This window comes from Dasypus novemcinctus, chromosome 3, assembly GCF_030445035.2.
Source record: "Dasypus novemcinctus isolate mDasNov1 chromosome 3, mDasNov1.1.hap2, whole genome shotgun sequence".
Classification (NCBI taxonomy): domain Eukaryota; kingdom Metazoa; phylum Chordata; class Mammalia; order Cingulata; family Dasypodidae; genus Dasypus; species Dasypus novemcinctus.
In genome coordinates this window covers 140,264,449-140,289,728 of record NC_080675.1, presented here as the reverse complement: position 1 = coordinate 140,289,728, position 25,280 = coordinate 140,264,449, and the positions used below count along the sequence as shown (strand labels likewise).

Below are 25,280 nucleotides of genomic sequence, written 5' to 3'. Positions count from 1 at the left end.
AATTATATTCAAAGTTATGCCATAGAAATATACTTCTCCCCTTTAAGATACCATTGACTTCTCCTTAGGACACTGGATGCCATTTCTGGGTCATAGCCACTGGGTGCTATATGTCACTGCCCTAAGAATAAATTTTAAACTGTTACTATAACTTTAGCTCCAGATTCAAATTTTACATGAGAACATCTAGTTGACCAATATATGTGCCTGGTCCCTAAGTAGAGAGAGTAAGAATCTGGTCTTTTTGTAGACATTCTATTTATGGATAGATGTTACATTGAAGAAAATATTAAAAAGAAGAAATAAAGTCAGATGAAGGGTGTTTATCAAGAGAATATGGGGAAGCGGACTTGGCCCAGTGGTTAGGGCATCCGTCTACCACATGGGAGGTCCACGGTTCAAACCCTGGGCCTCCTTGACCCATGTGCAGCTGGCCCGTGTGCAGTGCTGATGTGCGCAAGGAGTGCCGTGCCACGTAGGGGTGTCCCTGCGTAGGGGAGCCCCACGCGCAAGGAGTGCGCCCCGTAAGGAGCAGCCGCCCAGCGTGAAAGAAAGTGCAGCCTGCCTAAGAATGGCACCGCATACACGGAGACCTGACACAGCAAGACGACACAACAAAAAGAAACAGAGATTCCTATGCCGCTGACAACAACAGAAGCGGACAAAGAAGAAGACACAGCAAATAGACACAGAGAACAGACAACCGGAGTGGGGAATGAATAAATAAACAAATCTTTAAAAAAAAAAAGAGAGAGAATATGGTCTTTTTGTCTTTAATGGTTGTTGAATTTAGGACCCATCTTCCTTCCAAGACACACATAGTGGCAGATTCTCTAAACATAGAACAGGGAGTTCAGATGTGGGGTAGCCAAAAATAAGATTGGCACATGTCCATGTCAATAAACAGACAATAAATATATAATAAATGAATGAGAGAATTAGATTAATAATTTCCTGTCTCTAAACTTAACATCATTAAGCATTGATGTGATTACAGTGTCCCTTAAGTAATTCAAAATAAAATCAATACTGAACTATAAAAGAAGCAAAATCAGCAAAGTTCTGATTTTTTAAAAGATGAATACCTTAATATTAAATTATTGAAATCAAATTATTTAAAGTCAGTTTAAAATTTTTTTGGTGTCCCTCTTTTGCAGTACCATAATAAGCACATGCTTATTTGCTTATTGAATAATCTAGCACTGTATTCAGCAATAACTTAATTAAAACAATAATAGCAACAAATCTATTTTAGAGAGCTCAGTCAGAGAAATATCTCTGCTTGCTAAAAATTTTTCAAAAAATTTCTTTCCAAGCCTTCTTACCTAAGAAATATAAGGTTTTACTACAACCACTTTAGAAAATGGTTTGACATTTCTACCAAAGTTGAGTATACCTATACCCTACATACTGGCAGTTTCGTTTCTAAGGTATATTTAAAAATATTCATGTATTTGTGCATCAAAAGACATGTACAGGGAAGCTGTTGTGATTCAGCTGATAGGGTGTCCGCCTGTCGTATAGGAAGTCCAGGATTTGGTACCCAGGGCCTCCTGACCCATGTGGTGAACTTGCCCATGCGCAGTGCTGCTGCATGCAAGGAGTGCCATGCCACGTAGGGGTGTCCCCTGCATAGGGTTGCCCTATGAACAAGGAGCATGCTCCACGCGATAAAAACGCATCCTGCCCAGGAGCGGTGTCGCACACACGGAGAGCTGACACAGCAAGATGACGCAACCAAAAAAACTACACAGTTCCCAGTGCCACATGACAAGAATGCAGGCGGACACAGAAGAACACACAGCAAATGGACACATAGAGCAGACAACGGTGGGGGGAAGGGGAGAGAAATAAATAAAATAAATCTTTAAAAAACAAAAGGACATGCACAATGATTTGTACCTGACTTTATAATTACTTATAATAGCCTAATAAGCCAAATGTTCATTAACAGTAGAATGGGTAAATAAAATTGTGATATAGTCTTAAAATGAAAAACTATACAGAAGTGAAAATGGATAAACTCTACTGTTATGTATACGAGTATCACTGAATTCCAAAAATATACTTTAGAGTGAACAAAGCTAGATCAAACATAACTATGAGTCCTTTCATGTTCCATTTATATAAAGTTCAGAAATAGGCAAAAGTAATCTAGTGTTAGAAGTCAAAATAGTAGTTACCTTTGGGAAAATTGGAGGTGGCTTCCTCTTTTTTAAAATATATTTTTATTAGAGAAGTTGTGAACTTAGAAAACAATCATGTACATGTGTGGAATTCTCATACAGTACCCCTCCACAAACACTATGTTGTTGTAGAACTTTTGTTAACAGATTATGAGATAATACCAGACTATTACCACTAACTATGTTCTGTAGGGTACATTTGTTATATTTTTTCCATAACACCCTATTGTTAACACAGTACATCTTTGGCATTGATGCAAGACTATTACAGTATTACTGTTAACTATAGTCCATAGGTTACATTAATTGTATTTTTCCCATGCTTCTCCACATTCTTATCACCTTGCAATAATGATGTACATTTATTCTGGTTCATAGAAGCATATTCTTATATTTGTACTATTAACCACAATTGTCATCTGTCTCTGGGCTTATTATGTTATTTAGTTCCTAGATGATTTTCTAGCTTTCTTTCAATTGGCATTTATATCCCTAGGCTACCCTTTTCAGTTACAATCCCATTTATAAACCAACTGTGTTAGTTCTGCACGTTATAATATATTACCATCAACTCTATCCATTTCCACACTTTTATAGTCAGGTTAATTAAAACTTCTACATACCTGAAGCATCAGTTCCCTTTCTCAGGAGGTGTCTTCCTGTTCGTTGGTAATATTCCATTTCTTGACCTGGGAGGTGGTTATAATGGGTGATGTTCAGTTTGTGATACTTCCTTGACTTGTGCAGTCTTCTATACATATGTTATACTTTCATTAAAGTGAAAAGACAAAAAAAAAAACACTGATCTGTGTGATTAGCTTGGGGAGTGAATCCTTAAAATTGTACGTAAAAATTTTCTGCATGTATATATTAGGGAACAAAAGATCCATAGCATTAATTACTTTCTCAAAGGGTTCATGACCCAAAAAAGGTTAAGAACCCACATCATCAAAGCTTTACATATTCAGGAAAATTATTGCTAATTAAAACTTTTTTTATTATGGAAAGTTTACTTATTATAATGGGAAAAATTCCTTGCCTCTAAGAGAAGACCTGATATTTATATTTGGGATCTCATCCCTTCATACTTTCTCAAGGTTTTTGCTTTTACAGTTATTTTAGTTTCCTGGATGCCAAAGCAAATATCATGGAATAGGTTCACTCAAACAACAAGAATTTATCGGCTCACAGTTTTAAGACTAAGAGAAGTTCTAAATCAAGGCATCATCAAGGCAATTCTTTCTTCCAGAAGACTCTGGCATTCTGGGGCTGGCTGCTGGTGATATTTGGCCCTTGATACTTCTGCCCTTTGGCAGTGCACATGGTGGCCTCTCCTGGCTTCTCATTTCTGTTTTCCATTGATGTTCAGCTTTTGGCTCCTGCTCCTTTGATTTTTTCTTCCTCTCTCTGACCTTCTTTATAAGGCCTTCAGTTATAGGATTAAGACCCGTCCTGATTCATCTGAACAACTTCTTAACTGAAATTACCTCATCAAAAGGTGCTGTTTACAGAAGTTCACACCCACAGGAATGGATTAGTTTAAGAACATATTTTTCTGGGATGCATAGCTCCAAATCACAACAATCATCCCCTTTCTCTTCATATCCTCATTTTTTTCTCTCTACTAGATGATTGCCATCAGCATACCTCCATTAGTTTTGTTCATCCTTTTAAAAAGCCCTGTCTTGATTACATGTTTTCTTCCTGTTACTGCTCCATTTCCTTGCTCCCCATCACTTCAGAACTCCTCCACAGAGTTATTGATACTTCCTTACCTCCCATTCTCTCCTCAGTTTATTCCATTTGGGCTTTCTTTCTTAACATGTCACTGAAATGGCTTTCTTAAAGTTATACTGATTTGAGTGTTGCTGAAACCAGTGTTAAGTATCTCTATTTGGGAAGAAGTGAGGTGAAAGGACTACAGATATAGAAAATTATTTAATCCTAGTTCTCTTTTTCATAGCATACTTTTGCCATTGGCCCATGTAGGATCCTGTTGGGTTTTTTTTAATTTGTTTGTTTGTTTTAAAGATTTATTTTAAATCTTTAAACAGATGGTTTGTTCATCTGTCTGCTCATTGTTTGCTCACCTTCTCCAGGAGGCATCAGGAACCACACCCAGGGCCTCCCATGTGAGAGGTAAGTGACCAATGGCCTGGGCCAAATCCACTTCCCGTGGGCTGTGGTGTCTGTTGGCTTGTGGCCTCTGCTTATTGCGGCAGGGATGGAGTCTAGCTTGTTGGGCAGGGGCAGAGTTTAGCTCATTGCTGCAGGGAGGCAGCATCTGCTCATCTTCTTTTAGGAGGCACTGGGATATAACCGGGGACCTCCCATGTGGTAGGTGGGTGGCCAAGTGGTTGTGTCACATCTGCTTCCCAGGACCCTATTTTAATTTTATTTTATCTTTTATTCCCTCATCTTCATTCTCATTCCCTTTTCCCCCTTTTTGTACATCATCCTGAATATATCTTTGAAAACTCTGGTGATGTTTCAAATATACATGTGACTTTAATTTGTATAAATTTTGCTGTAGGGAAACGGACTTGGCCCAGTGGTTAGGGCGTCCGTCTACCACATGGGAGGTCCGCGGTTCAAACCCCGGGCCTCCTTGACCCATGTGGAGCTGGCCCATGCGCAGTGCTGATGCGCGCAAGGAGTGCTGTGCCACGCAGGGGTGTCCCCCGCGTAGGGGAGCCCCACGCGCAAGGAGTGCGCCCTGTAAGGAGAGCTGCCCAGCGCAAAAGAAAGTGCAGCCTGCCCAGGAATGGCGCCGCCCACACTTCCCATGCCGCTGAGGGCAACAGAAGCGGACAAAGAAACAAGATGCAGCAAATAGACACAGAGAACAGACAACCTTAGGGGAGGGGGGAATTAAATAAATAAATCTTAAAAAAAAAATTTTGCTGTAGATTCCTTTCTGTTTCTTACCATTTTCATTCAACACTAAAGTTTTAAAAAAGTATTCATGGTGCTGTGTTTTCATCTACTTCAATGCTTCAAACTGCTGTGTGGTATTCATTCATAGGTATCTGCCACATTTTAAAATCTATTCCTTTAGTTACAGGCACCTTGGTTTGTTTATTCATTCACCAAAAATTGACTACCTCCTGTTCACCAGGCATTGTTCTAGGTGCTGGTTATACAACAGTGAATAAAACAGAAAAATCCCCACGCTCAAGGAATTTACAGTCTACGATCTTATGGGAAAAACAGTAAAAAAAAAAAAAAAAAGAATAAGTTCAATATATAGTATGTTTGGTAGTGAAAAGTGCTAAGATGAGAAAATAAAGGAGGAAAAATGAGAATATAACATGTTAGGTGTGAGAGGCTGTTGAAAATTTTAGTAGGATGGTCATGAAAGGCCTCCCTGAGAAGGTAACCTTTTAGTAAAGACCTGAAAAAAATGATTGATGCAGCTGCCTCGGCTGGCTGTGGGGAATACCATTCCAGGCAGAGAGAAGTATAAAGATCCTGAGGCTATAGTGATGTAGGGTGCCTAAGAGTTACCTGTTGGGAACCTCCTTTTTGCTCAGTTTTGGCCTCTAAACTGAATTCAGCATATAAAAGCAATAACTTCCCCGCTAGTATGGGACGTGACTACTAGGGATGAGCCTACTTGGTGCTGAAGGATTGCTATCAAGTACCAACAAATAGTGTATCTGGGGGGGAAAAAAAGACCTTGACCAAAAGGGGGAAAGCTAAAGACAAATGAGTTTGATTGGCTAAGAGATCAAAGTGAGTCAGGAAGCCATCCCAGAGGTAGCACTTATGCACATCTCAACAGGATCTCATTGACAGCCAAAAGAGATACTATACAAAATAGCGAGTCTCCTCAGGGATATGGAGAAATCCAGAACTGTAGTCAGGGCAGATAGCTCAGGAATTTCGTCCCTTGCCAGTGGGCAAGGTATTTATTTATTTAAGGTATCTGGTATTTATGCTCCCCAATGTGACAGTCAGACTCAGCAGTGGTTTCCCTATGCATGACTGTTTTGCCCTTCTGTTTGAATCTATCATTAGTACCAGAGTTGGTAGGTGTACATTCAAAAGACTTAACTCTTTGGGCTCTCCATGTGCCAGCTGTGCCCTGAATCTTAACGGAGTTGCAACATCTGCTCTCCAGTTCAGTAGACTCACCCAGGACAACTAACGGGAAGGAGATGATGGACAAACAACATGCCAAGGAAGTCAAAGTGCCTACAGCTGCAAGCAAGAGAGTCCCATCCATGAGATGTATGGGATTAAAGCCCCCCTCAATTAATGGTGGAGTGGGCATCACCATCCCAGAGTCCTCAGGATTGTTAAACGAACTATGGACTAAAGTAAACTTACTAGTATTCTACTATAGACCTATTGCAGTTCTAGCAGTGGAAGAAATACCATTGTTGTGGAGGCAGTGACCATGGATGGTCTGGGGTTAGGGAGAGGGAAAAACAGGTATAACAGGGGAGTGTTTTCAGGACTTGGGAATCATCCTGAATGATATTACAATGACAGATACAGGCCATTATATATCCAGACATAACCTACAGAGTCAGATGGGAGAGAGTGTAAACTACAATGTAAACTATCCATGCTTAGTGGCAATGCTCCAATTATTGAATGCAGTGAATGTACCACAATGATGAAAGATGTTGCTAATATGGGAAAATGTGGGAGGTGTGGGGAGCAGGGCATATGGGAATCCCCTATATATTCTCTGTAACATTTATGTAATCGAAGTATCTTTTAAAAAATAAAGTGGGAAAGGGAAGCGGCTGTGGCTCGATCAGTTGGGCTCCTGTCTACCATATGGGAGGCCCTGGGTTCACATTCTGGGCCTCCTTGTGAAGGCAGGCTCACCCGCACGCTCTGGAGAGCCAATTGGCCTGCAAGCGCCGCAGAGAGCCGACTCAGCAAGGTGACGCAACAAAAAAGGGAGACAAGCAAACACACAGACAAGCTTAGCGAATGGACACAAAGAGCAGACAGCAAGCAAGCTGCAAGGAGGGGAGAGGATATAAAATAAATACAGACACAGAAGAATGCACAGCAAATGAACACAGAGAGCAGACAGCATGCAAAAAGCTACAGGGGCGGTGAGGGAGGGGAATAAAAAAAATAAAGTGGGAGGAAAAAAAAAGACCCTGAGGCTAGAGCATGCCGGGTTTGTTCAAGATCAGCAAGAAGGCTGACATATAACCTCCAAGAGTGCTTTCAAAGAGCTTTTTTTTAAAATATGCTAAAATTTCATCTCTTACTATTTTATTAGGACTTATTCTTAAACATTCTTATTTGATGTTTTCTGCTTACCCTGGTTTCTTTTCATTTTTTCTTTGTCCTTTCCTATTTTCTATGGATAAATCATATTTTTCTGCATACCAATTGAAAGTTATATAGTCTGTTTTTTTTATTTTTTAACTTTTTATTGAAGTATATCACTCATACATAAACAGTAAGTGTATAGTAATAGCTGTGAACTTACAAAACAAACATAATATCATACAGGGCTGTCATACTTCACCCTACCACCAATACCTTGGATTGTTGTGGAACATTTTTAACTAATGATTAAAGAGCATTCTCAAAATATTACTACTAACCAAAGTGTCTTACATTTGGTGTATTTTTCCCCCAACCTACCCTATTACTATTATCGTTTTTATATCCCTCATTTATACACGAACATACATAAACAATAAGTGTATAGTAAAAGTTGTGATCTTAAAAGTAGACATGCGTAACATCATACAGTTGTCTCGGCCATCAACCCACTACTAACATCTTGCATTGCTATGAGACATTTATTACAAATTATGAAAGAATATCATCAAAATCTTACTACTAACCATAGTCCTTATTTTTCATTTGATGTATTTTACCCCCAGCCCACCCTGTTATTATTTTTAAATATGTTTTTATGACAGAAGTTGTAAACTTACAAAAAAAGCATGCACATAGGCAGAATTCTCATACAACACCCCTCTGTCAACACAGTACACTATGATGGAACATTTGTTACAGATAATGAGATATATCATCAGATTATTACCATGTCCATAGCACACATTTGGCACACATTTTTTATGATCCCGCATTATCAACACAGTACATCTTTGGCATGGATGCATGAATATTACATTTTTACTGTTAACCACAGTCCATAAGTCACTCCAGTTGTATTTTTCCCATGCTTCTCCACATTCCCACCACCCTGCAATAGTGATGTACATCTGCTCTAGTTCACAAAGGACAGTCTTGATTCTGTATTATCAACCACAATTCTCATTCATCTCTGGGTTTACTGTGTTATTCAGTCCCTAGATTATCCTCTAGTTTTCTGTCATTTGGCATTTACATCCCTAGACTTCCCTTTCAGCCACACTCCCATTTATAAACTAGCTGTTACTCACTAAAATGTGTTTCATCAACTCTATACATTTCCACACTTTTACAGTAAAGTTAATTAAAACTTCTACATATGTTAAACATCAGTAGTCCATCCCAGTCCTCCTCCTATCTCTTAATAATCCACCATCTACCACCAGGTCTTGAAGATTTTCCTATATTTTCTTCTAGAAGCTTTATGGTCTTTTTATATTTAAGTTTTTGATCCATTTTGATTAATTTTTGTATAAGCTATGAGATAGAGGTCCCCTTTCCTTCTTTTGGTTATGAATATCCAGTTCTCTCAGCACCATTATTTGAATGGATTGTTCTGCCCAAGTTGGTTGGGTTTGACAAGCTAGTCAAAAATCACTTGACTATAGATCTGAGGGTCTTTCTGAACCATCAGTTCAGTTCCATTGGTCTAAGTGTCTGTCTTTATGCCAGTACCATGCTACTTTACCACTGTAGCTAGGTAATATGATTTAAAGTCTGGAAGTGAGTGTCCTCCAACTTCACTTTTCCTTTTTAAGATGTTTCTGTCTATTTGGGATCCCTTACCCTTCCAAATAAGTTTGATAATGATGTTTTCCATTTATTTAAAAAGTGCTGGTATAATTTTTATCAGGATTACATTGAATTTGTATATCAGTTTGAGTGGAATTGACATCTTTAATGATATTTAATATTCCAGTCCATGAGCATGGAACATTTTCTTCCAATTATTTAGGTCTTTTTTTATTTCTCTGGACAATGAGTTGTAGTTTTCTGAATACAAGCACTTTACATCAGTGCTTAAGTTTATTCCTAAATATTTGGTTTTTATCTTTTGTATTTTATTTTCACTACTCTTTTGACACTTTTAGTTACTATTACTGATATAATAATTTCTAGACTCTCTTCCAAGCCTCTCCTGTCTTTTCTTTTCAGGCTGTAGCATATACTCTTTATTATTTCCTGGAAAGCTGGTCTTTTGGTTACAAACTCTCAGTTTCTGTTTATCTGTGAATATTCTAAACTTGCCCACATTTTTGAAAGACAGTCTTGCTGGATATAAGATTTTTGGCTGGAAGTTTTTCTCCTGTAGTATCTTAAATATATTAGACCACTGTCTTCTTGCCTTCATGGTTTCTGATGAGAAACTGGCACTTAATCTTATTGGGTATCCCTTCTATGTTATGCATTGCTTTTCTCTTGCTCTTCTCAGAATTCTTTGTGTTTGGCATTTGACATTTTGATTAGTATGTGTCCTGGAGTTTGTCTATTCAGATTTATTCAGATGGGAGCACTTTGGGCATGGATATCTATGTCCTTCAATAGGGTTGGGAACTTTTCTACCATTATTTCTTCAAATATCCCTTCTGCACCTTTTTCCTTCTCCTCCTTTTGGTACATCCATGACATATATGTTTGCATGTCTCTTGGTGTCATTTAGTTCCCCGATACATTGTTCAGTTTTTTTCCATTACTTTCTTTATCTGTTCCTTTGTATGTTTGCTTTCAGAGGCCATTTCTTCAAGCTCACCAATGCTTTCAAATCTGCTGTTATGTGATTCCAGTGTATTTTTTATTTCATTTATTGTGTCTTTTATTTCTACAAGATCTGCTACTTTTTTGTGTATGCTTTCATATTCTTCTGTGTGCTCATGCACCGTCTTCTTAATATCCTTAATCTCTTTAGCCTTCTTATTGAATTTATTAAGGAGATTTGTGTGAACATCTATGATTAGTTGTCTCAACTCCTTTATGTCATCTGGAGATTTATCTTGTTTCTTTAACTGGGCCATATCTTCCTGTTTCTTGGTGTGGGCTGTAATTTTTTGTTGGTGTCTTGGCATCTGGCTTACTAGATGTATTTATTTTGGATGCAGTTTCTCTTTCTGAGTTTAGGGCTTGCCCTTTCTCCCTTGCTGGTTGTTCAGTAGGAGCCAAGGATGTAGTTGGTGCTAAACTGTGGAGGCTCAAGCTGCCGTCATTACCACAGGGACCAATGAAGCTTCTCCCAGCTTTCTCCTTTGCCCAGGGCAGAGACAAAGCAACAGCCTTGTGTAATAATCTAAGTCATGCAGTCCTAGACTGTAGTTGCCCACAGAGCTGGTGAAGCTTCATGCCCCTTTCTCCTCTACCTGGAACAGGAATGGAGTTGCAGGTATGAGCAGCAGTCTAAGCCGTGCGGGTCCAGAATGACTGTTGTTGCCCTGGTAGACTTCCAACTGTTCAGTCTGTGTCAGTTGAATGTACCTGCAGTTACCAGGAGAGGCAGCTTCCTCTCTCCTAGAGGTGGGGCTGCAGTCCAGTCTAGGAGAAAGAAGCCGGTTCCTACCTTCGTTGTGATTTTCAGTCAGCTTGACTTCCTCTTATGCTGGGGTGGAGTGAAAATGGTGGCTATCAGCCTCTTTCCAACTTAGGTTCAAACTTTAGCTGTTCTTAGGGTTATACTTTAGCCAGCCAAATTTACTAATCAGTAGCTGAAGTTGGTGCCCAGTGTCTCTTCCTCCCCTGTTTTTGGAAGTGGAGCTTCCAATTCCAGCCACGGAATAGCTCCTGAGGCAGCTTGTCCCATTCAGTGGAGGATGGGTATTGGCCTCTGGGGTGTGGATTGCTCTGTAACTGGATTTTGTCTAGGTTCTTGACCATGCTGCCGAAAGGAATTTCAAGAGCACGTCAGTGAGTTAGGCCAGTAATTTATTAAGGTAGGGAGGGAAGAGAAATGGGGGAAAATAACAGATTATGGGTTCCAGGTAGAGAGAAAGGGGCTGAAGATTGATAAAGTGGGCTGATTACAGACTACAGTTCCCCATTACAGATTATAAATGCCCAGGTTTTACTTGCGTTTTGACCATGGCAGGGGCAAAAATGGTGAGAGCAGGGTGCAGAAGGCAGGAGTAGGCACAAGGACTGGCACTGGGACAGGCACCAGGACAGGGCGAAGGCAAGAGAGCAAAAAAAACTTGGCACTTGCTTTTCAAACCATTAATTATTCCGCCCCTTTGCTAATGGCAGGGGAGGAGTTCTATCTGTTTGCTGTTTTGATTGATTACTTTACTCATCAGTCCCCCAGGAGGGCTCAATTATAAAATCCTTGGGGCAATATTCAGGGCTACTCCTGGTTCCAGAGGAAGTCTTCTGAGTGACAGAATCTTGAGGGAGGGTCTTCCAGCAGCCTTCTTGGTGTTATTGATGTCAGCGTGGATTTTCTTACCACGTTCCAGATCCATCTGTTGATTCTCTATCTTACTAGCCGGCGTCAGCTCTACTTATGAATCTTCTTTGCAGGTGGGCATTCTCCTCCTTCCATTCTTTCATGGATGTTGCAGGTTACTCTTCTGGTCTCCTGGAGACCCCAAACAGGTGCTTTAGATAGCTCAGGGTGATTACTAACTGCCCTGTAGCGTGATCTGATTCTAGGAGTTCCTTACTCTGCCGCCATCTTGCTGGTTGTCCTTACATAGTCTATTTTTATTCTTCTGATAACTACTCTTTATTTATTTTGCAGTTTTATTGGGTTATATTCACATACCACACAATCTATCCAAAGTGTGTAATCAATGACTTTTAGTATAATCACAATGTTGTGTATTAATTGCCACAAAAATTTTTGGAACAATTTCATTATTTCAAAAAGAATTCCTTCTTCTACATAACTACTAATCTTATTTCATCTTTATAAATTGATTGATATTTACATTTAAAGTAAATAGAATCATACAATATGTAGTACTTTGTGTCTGGTTTCTTTCACTTAGCATAATGTGCTGTTTTGTTTGATATTAACATTTTGTTGTATTACCATTTGTTCAACTTATTCTTTGTGTAGTCATATTTCTGTTAATATTTATTTTCGTCTATCAATTTTTTTTTTTGGCTTACTGATTATTTATATCTTGCCCTTGAATAAGACATTTTTTTTGGCAGATTCTCACTGTCCTCTATTTTTCCCCCACCTCTGCTATGCCATATTCTGGTTCTCTAGGAACCAGACAGAACATGTTCCGGATTGCTATAGGTATATCCCCCCCTCCCCCATGTTCAATAGTGAACCTGTAAATTACTTATTCATGTTTTCTTGCCATATCTTATAGAGTTCTCTTGTTGTTTTTTTTTCTCTTATTATTATAAACTTCTCTCACAAGGTTTCACTCAAATTCTGTGATTCTTTAAGGACATGCAGTTATAAGTAATCTTTTTTTTCCTTTATTTTCTTTTAAATGTTACATTAAAAAAATATGAGGTCCCCATATACCCCCCACCCCACCCACATCAACAACCTCTTCCATCACTGTGGCACATCCACTGCACCTGGTGAATACATTCTGGACCACCGCTGCACCACATGGACAGTGGTCCACATTGTAGTCCACACACTCCCCCAATCCATAAGTAATCTTTAGATCAACAATTTATTTTTCTGTTTAGCTGACTCCTTGGTAAACCTTCTGAGTCCTTATGTTCCTATATTTCTACGAATATCTTAATTTTATCCTTGCATTTAAATGATAGTTTAGCTATATGTAAAATTTACTTCCTTTCAACATTTAAAAAATATTACTATGTTAACTTCCAGTGTTACTGATTAGAAGAGTCTGGAGTTAGCCAGACTTCCCACTCTTGCCCTCCCCACCCACTTTGTAAATAATCTACTTTTTCTTTCTAGGAAGTTTTAGAATTTTCTCTTTATCTTTGTTCTTAGATTTTTCTGTCAAGTGTCTAGGGTTTTTTTTTGTTGTTGTTTCCTGATGTCTTATGTCTTTTATTCCTGTAATTCTAATCTGTTACTTAACCCAACTGATTTAAAATGTTTTCAATTTTTATATTTTTCATATCCAAGATCTCCAAGTGGTTTTTAATTGTGCTTATTCCTTATTATTTTCCTACTATCCTACTTTATTTTCCTAAAGTTGTTTATTATGCTTATTTAAAATTTTTGTTCTGTCTGGACCATAAATATTAACTTCCTTGACTGATATAACATGTACTGAAATGTAGAGGCAAAAATCTCAGGTTCAAATTTATGTCCTTCCTGGTGAATTTATAGAGTATATGTGTGGAAGAGTGGGGTCAGGTAGGGCGGAGTGTGGGCTTACGCCTAAAGGTGGAGATTTGGCAAGGAAATTAGTAGTTCTGTTATGTCTGTGAGACATGCCAATTTAGTTAAAAGGAGATTTTTTGGACTTCAGTGAAGAGTCAGGTTTGGTGATAGAAATTTTGAAATTGAGCAGCAGTTAGTGCGACTAAGAAGTTTTCTTGGGAGTAAGAAGAAAGGGAAGGTTTTGGAGATGACTTGATTGCTGGAAGTTGGTTAAGGGGGTTTAAGAAATATTGTCTAAGGTTGGTTCTGCCTATCAGAACGATTAGAAAGAGCAGAGTATTATACAGTCTCACTAAACTGGCCAGCTTATCCTGGTCAGTTCTGCAGTTTTGGGTCACTGTTTCAATCTTCGTGGAACTTTAATGGTCTGCATGGAATAGTAGCAAGAGATCTAGGATAAGGAGTTTTAGGCCATGCTCTCCTACTGATAAGCTGTATTACTTTGGGCAAACCAAATTAGCCTTCCTGGACTTTAATTTCCTTTTCAACAAAATGATGAGATTGAACCAAATGATTTTTAAGGTTCTTTTCTGCTCCAAAATTCTCTGAATCTTTGAGCAGATGCAGTTATATTTTCAGACTAGTCATTTGATGAAAATAATTTTTCTTGAGATGATTTCACCAAAATAGAATTAGTTGAGATTATAATCAGTTTTAGTAATTGCTGGATTATTTTTCAGAAAAATTGTACCAAATCAGTGTGATTAACAATTTTTAAGTGTGAGACTATCCCTACAGCATCACTAGCATTGTGTTTAATGTTTTTTATTCATATTTGCTAATTTAATGGCTATGCTTTAGTACTTCAGTGTTTAGTTTACATTTTAAAAATTATTTGTAAGGCTAATGATTCTTCTAAGTGTTTTAGTATTTGGGTTTCCTTCTGTTGTTATTATCTTTTAATAGTCTTTGATCATCTAGGTCCTATAAACTTAAAAAATGGTATTGATCATTATTAACTGAGAGAAAATGGAATTTTCAAAGTTGTTTTCAAGTATTAATTTTCAAAGACTTTTTCAAGTCATGTTATTTGATATAGTTTGTGAGGAAAAGTAAAAAGGAACTTTTAAAAAAGCTTAAAGTATATTTAAATAGGCAGTGAAATGAAATAGTTAAGAAATTGAAATGTTCAATATTGACCAAATTATAAATCTTGTATATCTGTTTTTAAAAAAGGTTATGTTTTTAATCAATTAATCTCATTTTTATTATATATTAATGTGTCTGAATTTTATATTGCTTGTCTCACGTGAATGTATTTGTTTTAGTTTCCTTGTCTGCCCAAGCAAACACTGTGCAATGAGTGGGTTTAAACAATGGGAATTTAATGGCTCATGGTTTTGAGGTTAGGAAAAAGGTCCAGATGAAAGCATCATCAAGGATATTCTTTCTTCCCAAAGGCTGTGGCATTCTGGGGCTGGCCGCTAGTGATCCTTGGTCCTTAGCTTGTCACATGACAAGGCACATAGCCCTTGCCTCTCTCTGCTCTTATGGTTCTGTTGAATTCCACCTTGTTTTGTCTGTGGCTCTGTCAGTTTGAATTTCATTCTGCTTCTAAAAAGACTCCAGTAATGGGAGTAAGACCCATCCTGATGGAGGTAGGTGATACCTTAACTGAATTAATCTCATCATAAGGTTCTACTTAAAATGAATTCACAGCCACAGGAATGGATGAGGTTTAAGAACATGTTTTTCTGGAATACGTATCGCTGCAACCACAACATTTTTAGTCAGTCCAATGAGTACTCTTTCAAGTAGCTTGTGTATGGCTGTGAAATAGGGAAGAAAAGCTACATATCGTACGTTGGGAGAAACTTTTGGGATGATTCCAGTGGTGGCAACAATTCATTTTAGATACCAGCTAACAAATGCATGATATTTCAAAGAGGAAGGAAGAACTTTGCGATGTGGGAGCAGTATGCGTATGGGAAGTTAAGTAAAAAAGAATGGTGCAAGAGCTGAAATTTAAAAACAGACTTCCTTTCAGTGTACACTGCTAAACCCCATATATTTGCATTTCATTTACAGTACTGAGTTTGAACACATTTTCAGTGACAGGCTGGTAGTTTTTTAATGTTACTAGTTTATAGGGAAACTAATTTCATTGTAGGAATGAGAAATCAGATAGTTTATTTTAGAAGAATGTAAATAAAATTCAAAAAAGAATGTAAATAGCATTAAAAATTATCCAAATTCCATTTCCCTATCTCTTTTTAACTATTCCTCATCTTTCTCCTTCCAATTTCTGTACTGTTCTTTTACTTTTATGCCTTTTATACTGTTTTCCTCTGGTCTTTTTTTTTTTTTTAAGATTCATTTTTTATTTATTTCTCTCCCCTTCCTCCCCACCACTAGTTGTCTGTTCTTTGTGTCCAATTACTATGTGTTCTTCTGTGTCTGCTTGTATTCTTATCAGCTGCACTGGGAATCTGTGTCTCTTTTTGTTACATCAGCTCTGTGTGTGTGTGGTGCCACTCCTGGGCAGGCTGCACTTTTTTTTGTGCGGGGCTGCTCTCCTTACAGGGCACACTCCTTTTGCGTGGGGCTCCCCTACAAGGGAGACATCCCATTATGGCACGACTCTCCTTGCACGTGTCAGCACTGTATGTGGGCCAGCTCACCACACAGGCCAGGAGGCCTTGGGTTTGAACCCTGGACCTCCCACATTATAGGTGGACCCCTATCAATTGAACCAAATCCACTTCCCATTCCTCTGGTCTTTTTTATTCTTTTTCTTGCCATATTTCCTTGTTGAACCTTTTTTTCCTTTTCTTTTTTACCCTTTTCTCTCAAATTTAGTTATTCTTTTTCTTACCTGCTAATTGCCTCACTCTTCAGCCAGTTTAACTTTTCCCACTTACCTATTAATTTATGTATTCTTTTTTTGTCCATCAAAGCCCATGTTCACTAAGTAGCATGCAGGTCTCAGGTAATTAATTACTTTCTTCTCTTCCATTCTTGAATATGAAGTATGATATAGTGAAATTCCTAATTAAAAGCCGTGAGAGTTGATTCATAAATTAGTGTTTGGTCTTAGTAAGCTATTTAACTTTTATATCTCATTCTTCAATAGTAAAAGGAGGAATTAAAACTCAGTCTCCAAGGACCTTCCTAACTCTAAAATCCTGTGATTCTATGATGTTTTAACTTTCACACTTTTTTCTCATGTACTGACCTCATTCGTAACATAAAAGTCAGGGTTCCTGCCTTTGAAATTACAAACCATATGGAGAGACAAGAAGTTTCTGTATATTAACACTAGATTAAGTTATTTCTGGTCTGTCCTGTTCTATCAAGACCAAATTCTTATTCTCAAGGGACTACCAGTTATTTTGGCCCTAAACTGATTTCTGGATGAGATACAGGGCTGCCCTTGAATATAATAAAAAAGACTCCTAGAAATCCCCATTGTAGTTGTTCTGTAGCATTTTTTTTTTCTTTGTTTGGTTGCGTCATTGTCTTTTTGGTGTGGCGCTTCATTGTGTAGGGGCCTGTGTCTTACCATGCAGGTCTGGGATTCCTTTCTTCCTTCTTTTTTACAAGTATGTCCTGGGGTTCAAACCCAGGGCCTCCATATGGTAAATGGGAGCTCAATTGTTTGAGCCACAGCCACTTCCCTTATAGCATTATTTTATATTGTCCACTTGCTTCCAGTCTTGTACTTATCCTTGATAGGTCAGTTTATCTCAGAACTAATCATGACTTAGTAGATGATCACTCTCAGCCCTCCTCCTTATGTTTTGTGTGCATGCTTATTATGACTGAGCATTTATATGTCTATATAATCATGTTCAGATATGTTGCAGATGGCTGAGTAAATATGATGAACAGGTCTTTTCACACCATATACGATACTATTTTGTGCCCTGGTTTGTTTCTGTAACCTATTTTGTAAGTAGACATTGCTTTTGGAAGCATCTTTTCCTTCCATAGTCTGTATGTGCTTTCCTTTTTTTTTTTTCTTTAAAGATTTATTTCCCCCCTCCCCTGGTTGTCTGTTCTCTGTGTCTATTTGCTGCGTCTTGTTTCTTTGTCCGCTTATGTTGTCGTCAGCGGGAAGTGTGGGCGGCGCCATTCCTGGGCAGGCTGCATTTCTTTCGAGCTCGGCGGCTCTCCTTACGGGGCTCACTCCTTGCGCATGGGGCTCCCCTACGCGGGGGACACCCCTGCATGGCAGGGCACTCCTTGCGCGCATCAGCATTGCTCATGGGCCAGCTCCAAACGGGTCAAGGAGGCCCGGGGTTTGAACTGCGGACCTCCCATGTGGTAGACGGACGCCCTAACCACTGGGCCAAGTCCGTTTTCCCTGTATGTGCTTTCTGTTAAAAAATTCACAGGGATTATTTTTGCAGAGGTGGGATAAAGGGAGGTGGGTGTGATTATAAAAAGGGACACTCAGTGTAGTTGTGATGAAACTGTTCTGTTACTTGGCTATGGTGGAGGATACACAAACATGCATTTGTTATAAAACTGCATATAACTATATATACACAAATGAATATAAGAAAAACTTGGAAAATCAGAGCAAGGTTAGGTGAATTATATCAATGTCAATGTCAATATCCCAACTGTGATATTGTACTATAGTTTTACAAGATAGTACCATTGGGAGAAACTGGACAAAAGGTATGCCATAAATTTTTGTGTTCTTTCTTTTTTTTTTTATTTATTTCTCTCCCCTTTCCCCTCCCCCCCCCCCCCCCCCACCAGTTGCCTACTCTCTGTGTCCATTCTTTCTGTGTTCTTCTGGGGTCACTTGTATTCTTGTCAGCAGCACTGGGAATCTGTGTGTCTTTTTTTGTGTCATCTTGCTGCATCAGCTCTCCATGTGTGCAGTGCCACTACTGGGCAGGCTGTGCCTTCTTCGCGTGGGGCAGCTCTCCTTACGGGGTGCACTCCTTGTGCGTGGGGCTCCCCTATGTGGGGCACACCCTTGCATGGCATGGCATACCTTGCACACATCAGCACTGTGCGTGGGCCAGCCCACCACTCGGGTCAGGAGGCCCTAAGTTTGAACCCTGGACCTCCCACGTGGTAGGCAGGTGCTCTGTTAGTTGAGCCAAATCCACTTCCCCATGTTATATCTTAAAACTGTACTGAACATACAATATCTCAAGGAAAAGTTCAACTAAGATAACAAAAATTTAAGGGTCTGTGCTGAAAGATAATTTAACTTATATAGCTATAGGGAGCACATTGACAGTCATTCTGTGGAACGTGACTTTCCATTCAGATAAAGGGTGATTTACTAAATAAATTTCACTCACTTTTTTTTTTTAAGATTTATTTACATATACAATCAGAGTATTTTAATAGAAAAATTTTGTGATAATCTGATGTTGAATTAAAATTTTAGTAGGTCAGTAATCATTTTGTCTCTGCTGCCAGCAATAAGATTTTTTAAATATTTGAAAAAAAAAACCCAAACCACTCCATATTTACTGCCTGAGATTTTTTGGTGAGTCTGAGTATCCTAGTTTTCAGTCCTGACCATTTTTAGCAGTCCAAAATGTAAGATTATACTTACATTCCCATTCATACTTTTCATCCTCCATTCCAAGGTACATTATCAAATCTTTGAGGCAGATAATTTTGGCCCTTTCCCTTTTTCTTCCTCACTTCCCACAGACATACTCATCTCCAGGGCCAACCAAGTTATGCAAATCTGAAGTCTGTTACTGCTATTTCCCTGTTAATAAGTAGCTAGTCTATATTGCTTAAAGCTGTGATTTAGCTTATCGTTAGGTTTCTTCCTTTTAACCTGCTTGTGATTTCTGTACTTCAACTTGTTTCCATAGGAAACGGTGTGTCTCTTAATTGAAACTCTGTGTTTTTATGGGAATGTATGTGTATGTATGTGTGTGTCTCCAGAATTGTAAAGCTAACTTTTGGTAGATTGGTCCAATACAGTTGGACTGGCTTTATTCTAAAACTTTGTCAATTGGCATCTTTTCATTTGGTATTTAAAAAGATTCATAACCACAACTTACTAAATTACTCAATTATAAGAAAATATGATAATGGTATATTGAATCTCATAATACAACATTGTTTATGATCGTTGATCCAGAAGACTTTGGGTCCTTGATGAGATCCAGACAATATCTGTTAAGGATTTGATATAACTGGTTCTGTTTTTAAAATTTGCAATACAGGGAAAATACTTTTGGATATTGACTTCTTTGAAATGTGTTATGCAAATGAAAGTTACTTCAGTATATATTTAAATTGCCTATGGGAATGAGACACTACATAATACCTTAGGAATAGAGAAAAATACCACCACCCACCCTTCTTACTCCCTGTCCCCCAAAATAGACTAGGGGCACGGAAGTCCCCTTGCTCGCTCAAAAAATCTTCTCCCACATAATTCATCAGTTTGGGTTAATAAGGGAGCAGATGTAGCTCAGTGGTTGAGCACCTGCTTCACATGTATGAGGTCCTGGGTTCAATCCCCAGTACCTCCTGGAAAAAAAAAGTTGGGGTTAATAAAGCTTACTTTTAAAAAAATCAAATTTGTTTTGGGAGTGTGATGGTTAGGCTATTGTGTCACCTCGGCCAGGTAATTGTGTCCAGCTGTTTGGTCAAGCAAGCACTGGGCTAACTGTAATACAAGGGCATTTATGGATTTTAGTCCCCATTGACTTTACTGCAGTGGTAAATCATAGATAGCTGGTTATAATTACATCAATCAGGGAGATTGCCATCAGCAGTGAGTGACACTTAACTCAATCAGTTGAATGCCTTAAAAGAGAAAGTGATTTCCAGCATTGAGTGAGAATTTCCCAGCTCGTGTTTGGACAGCCAACATCTCCCAGAACTCATCAAGAACCTTCATTGGACTTTCACTGGAGCCTCTGGTTGCATCCTGCCTGTGGAACCTGGACTTGTGCATCCCCACAGCTGCATGAGAGACTCTTATAGAATCACATACTATTGACAGATATCTCTTGTTGATTCTCTTTCCCTAGAGAACCCTGGCTATTACAGGGAATATTAAGCCTTTAAAAAAATAAAAATTTAAAAAATTTAAACCTTTTGTTAAATGATATATACATAAGATTTATTTCCTTTCACAGTCTGCATGGGATGCTGATGCTGAATCCCATAGGCAATTTAATGCCAGGTTTTGATGAGGTAGTAAAAGAAATAGTAGAGAAGGGGTTACTTCTGTGCATGGGGTTTTTGGGGGAGAAACTGGTAGGGGTGGACTATGAGGCATTTTTGAACAGGGTGGAAGGCAAATACTTGGAACCTGGAAGAGTGGTAAGAGGAAAGATGACTAGAGGTGGAATAAAGTATAGGAAGGGATTTGAAAAGAGAGAAATAAATAAGAAATCCCTTGAAGGCAGTGGCTATTGCTTTTCTAGAATAGTGTCAAGATTTTAATAAGTATTTATTAAAAATTCATTGAATGAATCATCAGTTACTTATTCAGTAATTTTGCCTAGGGTCCTGATGGTGGTAGTTATTGGTTACTAGACTCAAATCATCTACTTTATTCATATCTGTCCTACATGTAACAACTACAAAATTTAAGGTCAGTGAATTTTAAAAATATTTCTGAATTACAAAAATAAAAAAAGATATTATGTTTAGCACAATATACTTGAGGAAGGCCAGAGAGTAAACCATTCATTCATTTAACAAATACTTTGTAAGCACCTACTTAAGATACTTTGAATACTAACTGGGAATATAAAAAGGGGTGTATATTTCTATTTGATGGGATACTATGTAGCCATTTACTCTAATTGTGAAGATTATAGCAATTTGGAAAAAGCCTTATTAAATAAATGAAAAGTGCAGACATTTATATTCAGTGATTATAATTGCATGAAAATTAAAAGGACAGTTTCTGTTCTCAAAGAGGACTAGGAGGGAAGCGGATGTGGCTCAACTGATGGGAGCGTCCGTCTACCATATGGAGAGTCCAGGGTTCGATCCCCAGGGCCTCCTGACCCGTGTGGTGGGCTGGTCCATGCACAATTCTGCTGCTGCGCACAAGGAGTGCCATGCCACGCAAGGGCATACCTGCGTAGGAGTCCCCGATGTGCAGGGAGTGTGCCCTGCGAAGGAAAGCTGCCCTGCCTGAAAAAAGTGCAGCCCGCCCAGAAGTGACGCTACACAGGGAGAGCTGATGCAGCAAGATGACGCAACAAAAAAGAGGCAGTTTCCCAGTGCTGCAGGATAATGCAAGCAGATGCAGAAGAACACACAGCGAGTGGACACAGAGAGCAGACAATGGAGGGGGAAGGGGAGAGGAATAAATTTTAAAAAGGACTAGGAAACATGGTTAAATAGAAAGCTGATTTATTATTGTGAGTGGGATTGTTGATGTTTTCCTTTTTGCTACCTTGTACAGTTAATAAAGTTTAGATGAAAGTCCTTGTAAATTTAAATTATTTTAAAATAAGATGACTATATTTTCCAAGAAAGAGAAAATAGTATGTGTAGTCAAAGTGGAAAAGGGCAGAGCTATATTTCAAAGACAGTAGATAGATTACCTTGGTTGGAAGAAAGAAGTGAGAAAAGATGGGAATAAGGGTCTTTAGTTTTGATAGTGTAAGAAAAGATGAGCTAGATTAAGTTCTTGGCCTGAGGAATTCTGTTAAAAAAATAAAAGAAAGTTTCTTATTTAAATGACCTGGAATGAGGGTGAAGTTGACCTTGTCCATATTATTATCAACCTTTTTCATGTTTCTTGAGTTTGTTACTATATCAGTCCCTGTTTGGAAGGCTTTTGCTTCTTTGTAACCATTTCAGTAATAGCTTATAATTTTGCAAAAGTTTTATGTTCGGATTTTTTTGTTGCTGTTTTTCATATATTTAAAAAATGCTTCCTCTGATTTCCACTCTTACCGTTTCTTGTCCTTAGAATTAGCTTATATAGCAAATGCTTTAACTACTTTGACATAATGGAACATGAGAATAAAAAAGAATTCGAATTGATTGGGCAGAAATTGAAAAGGGAGAAAAACAGAAATCTGTCTCCATTAGTTGATGAATAGGTAAGAGCTTTTTTATAATGAATTCTCAGTTTAGTTCTTCTGAACCTTTTTAGAGAACACATTCTTACAGATATAAATAAATTTAAAGTGAAATAATAAGTTAAGCAGATATCTGAAATTAAAGAAGATGCATGTGAACATTTTATCTTATGAGCCAACTCCTTAAATTATTTATGTAACTATTTTATATCATGTTGAACAAAATTTTTAAAAAAAATTCATTGTTTTATGATGCAGTATTAGTTAGCTTCAGTAAAGTTATTGTAGGATTTTATATTATTTAGGGACTAAATAAATAAATAAATCTAAAAAAAAGAATGTTCTTATTAATTATTCATTTCTGTATTAAAGATTTTCAGTATTCTTTATTTGCCTTGTAGATTTTAACATTACCCATTAATTTCTGGATCCCAAACTTACTTTTAAAATAGGTGATTTAAAATAAAAATAAGAAGTACAATTTCAGATATTTCTGAAATACACTTTTAGTACAATTAGACTATTTCTGAGTCAATTAAAGAGCATTTAGCTCTTTCAAGAATTCATCTTTAATGTTACCAGCTCTATTCTTAGCATTATATACTTTGTTAATTGTGCCTTAAAATATTTTGCCTATCTTCCTAATTGCCCTCCACCCCCACCCTACCCCCATTGAATAAGTGGGGAGATGGGGGAGGGGGAAGCAAAACAAAACCTGGATAATATATAATTTGCTTTTCTGTCAACAAATATGAGGTTTTTATCACGACTTCAAAACTGATTGTTCTTATATTATAATGAAGAACAGTAACTTGTTCCCTTTTAGTAGTCGTTGACTGTACTAAATTGTAAATGAGGTCAAATTATTCAGCTTCATGAACCAGGAAGGTCTATTAAAAAGTAATTTTCAAATAATTTTCTCCTCGAAATGTTTATTAGTGTAGTAACTATATATTTCCAATGGCTAATGTAGTACCTTTCAAATGAACTTAGGTTTTTCAAAAAGAACTTATTAATATATAGATAGTCAAGATAGTCCCATATCCATTCTCTTTCCCCTCTTCCTGCATAGCAGGACATAAAGCATATAGTGACTATATGCTTTAGTTTAAGTTACATGAAGTTACTAAGAAGAGGATGTTTTAATCTCTTCATTATTATAAAAGAAAAGTTGAGTTGGTTTGTTTTTCTAGCTTATGTTCATAATATGGTATAATGTGCTCTACCAAAGTAATTTTTAAAACTTCTATCAAGAGTGTATAATTTAAAATTCATGTACTCATACAAGCACATAAAAACATACAGTGGTGATTATATAACTTTTGACCCAGTAATTTTACTCTAATTTATCCTGAAGAAATAATAAGAGATGTCGTCAGAGGTTTATGTTCAAGGTTATTAAAGTAATATAAAAATTTAGCAAAATAAGTAGAATAAATTATCAACAAACAATAAGGGAATTGTTAAATCAATAATGGTACTTCCATAAAATTATTTTCAAAGACTATTTAATAACATGGAAAAAAAGTTGAGTACGAAGTTCACTTGTTATTCTGCAATTTTTTAATAGATGGTCTACTGGGTAAAACTTTGTTTTTGTGTAGCATTTTTTTATATGAACATATTCATATGTCTTAGAGGCATACCCCAGGTGAACCCCATCCCATGCGGCCCCACCAGAGATCCTCCCCCACCATTGCTGTGACCCTTCTGTGATCCAAAAATGAAGTCAACAAAATCACCAAATAAAATTAATAAGAAAATGAGATCATTTTAAAAATACTAAAATATAAAAAATTTTAAACAATTTGAAATAAATTTAAATGTTGTGTCTTTCATCACTGTAAGATCTGTTGTTTTGTATGTACAGTGACATTTTCTTTCATATATTCTCCCAGTATCTTATTTTTTTTTTCATTTTATTTTCAAAGGCTCTTTAGAATACAGAAAAGTCACATAGAGAATACAGGTGATTACCAAACATGCAACTTCCTCCTCTTTTCCCCCTCTCCCTTATTATAATTAACTTTTACCCTGGGTTTGAACCCTGGACCTCCCATATGATAGGCGGATGCTCTATCAGTTGAGTCAAATCCTCATCTCCATTCCTCTCCCTTATTAATAACATTTTACATGCAGATGGGCCATAGAGCATCTTAGAATCTAACAATTCTAAGGCATTAGAATTGTTCAACATGCTCTTGCAATAACGGATATAGGCCACTTCAGATTTTGTCAAAACCTGTTAAAGTGTACTACCCAAAATGTAAACCATAATGTAAACCGTTGACCTTGGTTAGTAGCGGTGCTTCAATATTTGTACACAATGCTAACAATTGTACCATCTGCTTGTAAAGTGTTACAACTTCTGATACCAACTACAAAGACGGCAGTAACTCAGTTCAATTCAAATACGGCTCTTAACTCCCTGCAGTTAGGCCAGACTCTACAGGCTAAGGTTAATCCTCTACAAGACTGCCCTGCAGACACCAGTTGCAAGTTTGGGGGCACAGGCCACCGGTACTTCTGACCAACTGGTTATAAATTTGGGGGTTTCCATCACCCCTTTGGGTTCAATAATTAGCTAGAAAGTTTCTGAGAACTCACTGAAAGCATTATGTTTACAGATTTATAGTTTTATTTTAGTAA

The 25,280-nt window shown here is 37.7% G+C and overlaps 1 protein-coding gene and 1 non-coding gene across 8 annotated transcripts in view; both read left to right on the top strand.

The window, feature by feature from the left end:
* Window positions 1-25,280, top strand: part of DENND4A (DENN domain containing 4A) — a 179,597-nt gene that overhangs the window by 23,592 nt on the left and 130,725 nt on the right. The window contains exon 2 of one of the 7 annotated variants that reach the window (XM_058294363.2): window positions 22,520-22,652. The exons of the other annotated variants lie outside the window; for them this stretch is intronic. The gene's annotated coding sequence lies outside the window, so the exon portion shown is untranslated. The remainder of the gene's footprint in view (window positions 1-22,519; window positions 22,653-25,280) is intronic. 7 annotated transcript variants of the gene reach the window in all.
* On the top strand, window positions 20,034-20,108 carry TRNAV-CAC (transfer RNA valine (anticodon CAC)). The gene has a single exon. It is a non-coding gene; the product is annotated as a tRNA-Val (tRNA).